The sequence below is a fragment of the Zerene cesonia genome, chromosome 13, assembly GCF_012273895.1.
Source record: "Zerene cesonia ecotype Mississippi chromosome 13, Zerene_cesonia_1.1, whole genome shotgun sequence".
Taxonomy (NCBI): Eukaryota; Metazoa; Arthropoda; class Insecta; order Lepidoptera; family Pieridae; genus Zerene; species Zerene cesonia.
In genome coordinates, this window is record NC_052114.1 from 3866948 (window position 1) to 3874486 (window position 7539).

Consider the following 7539-nt stretch of genomic DNA (forward strand, 5'->3'; position numbering starts at 1 on the left):
ATACTTTCATATTTCATTACTATTGGCACAAAGGAGCCAAGGATCGCCGCAATGCATAGTAAACGAGATGCTAATTTTAATAACCGCTTAGACATCGATATTGGCCACGCTCTTCTAGATTTAATAGCCACTGTGGTTTAAGCCGTTAAATTGCTATTGCTGTAAAGCTCCGCTGGCTGGCCGCCAACGCCACCTGTTGACTCACAACTAAACGAATTCTTTCCCCAATTCACCACTGTTACAACAATTCAATATGTTTTTCAATTTCATTCTTTTCAACTCCCATTCCAAATACCTTAAAGCGCAGAGTCACGGGAAATAAATTGTATTTGTAACAATTTTTCGCACGTCATCTTTAATTCGCCTTATTGTATTGTTCACTTTAACATTCATTTTCAGCTTTACATTTGCTGTATTTAAAACTCATGTAATTTTAAATAATGGGATCGTTTCTCTTTAAAGGATCTTCATGTCCTGCTTTATTAAACGAACTTCGACACATTATGTTAATTATTCCAATATTTCATTTTATTTTGCGCAAGGAATTTTGAGAACGACACCTGATAAAGTTTATGATTCAAAAATTTAATTAAAGACAGCCAGATGTTTCGCTTTTTTAATTTTGCCACCAAACACCGTCGTCAGATGACGCTAAAATGTTACGACATTAACAGTTCAAGAATTATCCTCCACATTTTTATAAAATACCTTAGACTCCTATTAAGAGTGCTTTTAAATCAGTGTTTCAGTAAGTCACATAAGTACTTAATGGATCATTATTTTGCTTTTTATATTATTCAATCATAATTTCTGTCAGCACACTTTAACATTCAAAGAGATAAATAAAACGGATGACATTTAGAGATGTGAATACTGATGGTATGAGAATTACATTTTTATATGGTTGATAATAAAAAGATACATCTAGAGCAGGATTATCACTTGACATACGTTGTTAGATTATGAAGATCACTGTTAAATTTAAATATATCAAAATGCCTTCTTGTATTAATGGACAATAGATCATTATGATTTATAAAAGAGCTGTCACACAAAACCACTAATAATATCTCAATTTAAAACATAGAGATTGCTTATTTGATAGTGACTGTCCATTTTATTAATTAATGAATATGTTTCCATGTGACATGGGTATTTTAAGTAGTTATTATCTGGAATAAAATGCTACCGAATCTTATAGTAACATAACGACAAGATCGCCAATTTTTTAAATGTATTCTTTGTTTAAATTTTATATTTGTATAATTTTCAAAGCTATCAAGCATAAATAGCTTTTAAGCACTGTGAAATTGTCTCTAGGTATATATAGGAATACTGAATGTGACCAGATGCCGGTCAGTAACATAAATTATTGTATAATTGCATACAGCATGACAACATTGTAATTGCCAAATTTAAAACACTGATACCTGCGGTTATACAAATAAGATATTCTCTTGTGTTAAAGCATTCGATGTTTAATATTTGCACAGACACAATGTAAAATAAATATTTATCTGCTGTTCCCATTTAATATTTAAATTTAAAATATTGACATAGCTACCATTACGCGCATTCGATTACCGGTTTTCAATTCGTTTTAACAGAGCTAAAGCTTGGCCTGAGGGCTTGCAGGGAACATACAGCTCATAATTTACGAGATCCGTAGCGGAAACAATGTTCCGAACAAAATGGATAATGAAAGCAATACAATTCTGCATCACAAATTTAATCGATTAAATTTGAAGTGACAACGCTCTGGTTCTGCAGTGTTCTTTGAACTGAATCGGCGTACGAACGGTTATTATCGTATATTGTGCTAATGAATAAATATTTATCATCGAGCGTTTGACAGCAAATTTAATTTGTTAAATAGCTTGAGCTATTGAATTTTTATCGACAATGTCCCAAAGTGAGTTGAGTCGGTTGAAAAGACCCCGTATCTTGTTAATTAAATCTACATAGTAGGGCGCAACCCCGCGAGCGTTTGGTATCATCTGGCATGTCTTTATAATGCTAACAATTTTAGGCAAAAACGAGCTTCTATTTAAACTAGATTGAAAATAAATTTGATTAGATACTAATTATTATTTAAAACTTAGGCACGAAGGATAAAAACCTTAATTTTGAACTTGAAAAGACTGATATGGAAAACGATCACTAGGTCAGGATCTGATGATTGAATCTTGAGTAAATTGGTTCAAATTTTATGTCATAACATGTGTAAATATTTTGTACGAAAAATCATCATCTCATGATGATAAGTTGATGGTGGAGACCATAGCAAATGATGAAGTCAAGTAGAAGTCGGGGTTTTAAATATTAGTAAGACATTGAATATGTAGCACTGACTTCGTCTTTATTTTTTACCTGCGCTTAATTGTTGAAAATTCAATTTCTGTAAATTCCTGAAAAATACGCGTAACGTATTGAATCACCATTAGCAAGATGTGTTTGTTTTATGTTTGTTATTCAGTATCATTTCTTTAATATCCATTATAATACAAATGATCGAGTTTCATAGAACGCCAAAATATAATCACAATGGTCTTTATTTCGACATTCTTAAGGTTCAAATTATAATCATTAAAAGTGAAGAATATTGAATATTTTTCATGTCTCATACAGTACAGATGAATAATGAGTTTAAATAATAATAGCATACAAACTATGTAATGGTGATGCCTCGTCCATTAAATAAAATCTTATAAAAATACACGTCCATTCCGAAATATGCACGCATTAAGATCATTATTTATTCAAAAAGATAGGTATCTTAATTAAGAATTCCAAAAGCTGGTCCACGGGTCTCTTTGTGAAAAATAAATTGTATGAAACCACATCAAAGAAAATGGATTGGGAATATCGCAACAAAGCATGGCTGAGTCTGAATTAAAACCCTTTCGTTCCGGTCAGCTAATGTAAATATATCGTCTAGGTCTGATACATCTAATGTATCTAAGGATAAAGCTTAGTTCTTTAATGGATTTTAATTTAAATAATGCCCGCGAAATGGTATTGGATATATCTGCTATTATGAACAATTCCAAAGGAGTAGTTTACTTTCAAAGTGCCCTTTATATATACGCTTTTATACTACGATGTTCGTTGAGATATTTTTATGTGCAAATCCTAATATAATAATATTATAAACGCGAAAATTTGTAAGAATGAATGTTTGCTTGGCATAGAGGGAGACAATAGTCTGGATTAAGCACATTGACTAGTTTTTAACCCCGGTATCACCCGAGGGAAGCGTCGTAATCTAGCTAGTGTATAATACTGATGAATGTTTCTTTATTAAATATCAAATAGGTATGTTTGTGTGCAATCCTTATTTGACGTGGATAGCGCGTAAGAGTTTATAATCTTTTATTATAACCTCTATTATTAGTTTATTAATACATATTTCTGTAGCATCAGTTGCTAGCTGCTTTGCTCGCGTGGTCAAAATAAACTTAAATAGTACAAACTTTCATCCCTTATTGTACCTCCTTTCATTATAGTGGATATCTGCATTTCAAATTTCAGCCTGATCAGACCAGTAGTTTGGGCTGTGCATTGATAGATCAGTCAGTCAGTACCTTTACGTTTTATATATTATATTAAGACTTGCATTGCTATTGAAAGATCAATATTAAATCGTTAATATTATTTGTCACAAGTAGTTAATAGGTAACTGCAAAATTATTCAGTCTTGTTACTTTTAACGATAAGTAACACGGGCTTGTGGGTATGAGGAATATTACTTTATTTTTCGCATTTATCCCGTGACATCTAATACCACTCCGTAAATATACTACCATTTTAATGACGGTCTTCAACAAGGGTGTGGTAACCGACTGACCCAATTTATAAAGCATATTCAAATAACCAATTGCACAGATAAATAACAGCATAGCAATCACACTTCATACGCTAATAATAATTAATACAAATTATGAGGCTGCGTTGCTCTAATACCATTTCTAATATTTCACTCGATTAATGTAATTATCTCAAATTATCATGATAAACTACCAAATAATTTGTCGCATTACACGCACTGTAGGATTAATTTTCATAGCATCATTTTAACCGCATATGTTTGTAACAGCATATTTCGCATATCTCTATAAACTATGAACTATTGAGTACTGACCACACCAACGCTTTATTTTGGCCGGTTGATTAATTCGCTTCTGCTGACCAATTATCATGAAATATGAAATCTGAATACACCTGGTTTGTACAGTCAATTACTGCGTAACTGTGAATGTATGTGAGTTCGAGAAAATACACATAATGCGATAAATTTACGTCAATTGAATTTGTAGCTTGAGTTTGTAAGACATACTACAATCTGTATTATAGTTAATACTGTGTGTTATATTTTTTATCGTTGTATTTAGTTCTTTATGCCTGCCAAGATGTTATCTGAGTCAATATTCAAGAAATTATGTAATAATATACATGGTAATGAAAACAAAACGATATAAACGTATTCGGGAATGATAAGTAAAGAACAAAGAAATAAAGAGCTGGTTCGTGGTACTGTTTTTGTTCGCGTACCCGCATGGACGCCGCCGCAGGCGCCCCTCCTACGAAACACTGTTTATATTATACGTAGCTGTAATTAAACTTAAATGTGCTATTTTAATTTAAACTAGCTTTCTGTCCGCGGCTGTGCGCGCGTGTATAAGGAAAATTCTTATGGATATGAGATGTTTCACCGCGTTTAAAAATATCCTATGTCTCTATTTTCCAACTATTTCCTGTTCCACAATTTTTTTTCATGAAATTGATCTTTTGCGACGCGAAAAAAGACAAATACACTTTCATATTTACAATATTATAGCATGGGTAATAAGTAATTATGTAGTAGGAGCAATAGTTCTATTTGATGCACTACTAGACGCTCGTTCCGGCTCTGCCCGGATATCAAGATTCCTGTTGTTCCCAAGGGAGCATTTAATCGAGATAAAAGTAACTTATCACCCAAGTCAGCTCATACCCTGTCTGTATACCAAATTGCATCAAAATCCATTGAGTATTTTTAGCCCGATTGACGGACAAACACCCAAACAAACAAACTTTCACATTTATAATATTAGTGTGATTTACACTTATGTGCACTTTTAGAAGCTAAAGTTATATGTTTCATACGAAAACATAATTTTTAAAACTTTTTAACTTTATTACATAGCACGTTCAATATACTAAAAAATATACCAAAGTAGTGGCTATAACTTACGTTGGAAACTGTAAAAGCAAAAATCATTGGAAGCCCCACCCGAAATCATTGAACTCATTTATAATTACCAACAAACTAACTCAACAACAATTTGCCACAACAATACGGACCTTAAGTTAAGTAGTGGGACATTAAACATAGTTACATTACAGAAATTAAAGCCTGCGAATGAACAATCGTCGAAAAGGCTTGTGTTTTGCGAGGCTAAATTAAATGGACACATTACCGCTAGGACCGTACGACGCAACGCCCGGGGCGGGCTCGCTACAAAGGGCTGTATTATTGAAAAAGGGGTTGATCAAAGCCAAGCGATACATTTTCATATATTGTATTCCTTTTCCGTTTCAGTTTGTACAGGTGTTTTTTGAGCTCACATTCCGTAGGCAATGTATGTATGTAATTATATTTTGTTTTGCGGAAAACGCAGACCTATGGCGCTGTATTTGTTTTTTAATCATAAAATAGTTTACTGTAAAATAAACTGTTAATTAAATTTTTCATGGAAATACCCATGTAATAAAATGTTTTTTATGAAATACAAAATAATGAACTCACCATGGATATTTCGCATACAAAACATAAAATGCAGTTAGAAATTAACGTTGCTAAATTCTCCGTTAAAACGGCGTACTATTTGAATTTCTGTTGATTGTATCTTTGATAAATCGATTTATCTAATCGGATGTACGTCATAGCTATATTCTAGCCTGAATGTTGAAACCTGCTCTTCCTCATCCTTCCGAGTCCATTCTTTACTTCGTCATCAGTCCTCTCCTTATCCCTTAACCCTTAAAAGCGGGCAACTTATTTACAGAGGAGCAGAGGAGTTTTCCAAATAATCATGGGCGGTGGAGATCGTTTACCGTCGACGAACCACCAGCTCGGTTACCCGCTCTAACGAAAAAAAAAATAATAAAGTTTATAGGCGATCATTAAAACGATTCTAACAACGGTCGAACATATATTTTGTGATTCGATTGAAATCGAAAACCAATGTAAATGAAATAAGAATCATTTCCATTTGTTTCATGCCTTTTATTCTTTTGAAACTATTAAAAATATGTGTATTTACGAAGCGGAAAATTGGAAACATAAATACAAAACAGCCTCTGGCTAACCACGTCATAGGATGGAGGAGGAAGCGATTTTATATGAAATTTTAAATATTTGAATAATATAGAGAAAATATAGGCGGGATACAAAAACTGTGTCTTTGGGAATACCGGGGCTATAATTATATCCAAATATTAAATAAATGCACATAACAACAAATAAAGTTAATTTTCAAATGTACCTTGCGCTAAATATTGATAGATGGTTTTTCTTTAAAAATCATATTTGTTGCATTGTAAGGAGGAATTTAAGGGAAAATAACATGTTTTCTGTGTTAATAAAAACTAATATTACTAATACGAAAGTGAGTTTGTTTATTTGCCTCTTCCTTACGTCGCAACGGAGTGATTTTTGAAATGATTTTTGTGTCTGAAATTAGTCTAAGGAGTGTCATAGGACACTTTACTGCGGTGCAACATGTAATTCCTATTAAAACTTGCTTCGACTTCGCGGGCGAAGCCTCAGGCAAAAAGCTAGTTTGAGTATATGTTACTTGAAAATTTTATATTTAAAATAATTCTATAGCATCTTAGGAAATTTATGCTCAATGTTAGGCAAACCATTTAGTATCGATAACATTTAAACTCGCAATTAATACTCTAAAATTTTTATATTTACACCCGCATTGGGAGTTAATATTGAATTTCGATCCCTACGTGCCTGGTTAAAAGCATTTAAATATTCGTTTAAACCAATATGTAATTGAATTCGTATCTTAGTTACGATTCCAAAAGGAAAAATAATTCAACACACTGCGTTGTATGAAAATGATATTTTGTAATAAATTGATCTACCTTTGTTTTAGACATGCGAAAATTAAAGACAAAAAATACCATATGCGCTCACTATTACCATATTGTCATACCACCAGCCACAGCACCACATTGAAAAGCCCGAAACGTTCCTCTGCCGATTCCCTAACTTTCTTGACTTTAGATATTTGCAAAACAATTGTCAAAAAATTATATTTTTATTTAATAATAACATTAAATAAAAATATGATTTTTTGACACACACCGCCTAACTTGTTAGAAAAGTTTAGTTGTATGGATTTAAAGGATACTGTAATAACCCTTCAACTAACTCACAAGACCAGAAAATGTATGCTCTTCCCATTTTATAACTCCTCTTGCATATCATGATCGAATACTGATGTTGCCAAATAATAATCTGTTTTGTGCAAAATAATGCAA

General features: G+C 32.5%; 1 protein-coding gene across 2 annotated transcripts in view; it reads left to right on the plus strand.

Moving 5' to 3' along the window:
* LOC119831056 (polypyrimidine tract-binding protein 1) overlaps positions 1–7539 on the plus strand; it is a 313383-nt gene that overhangs the window by 132270 nt on the left and 173574 nt on the right. The window lies entirely within an intron of this gene.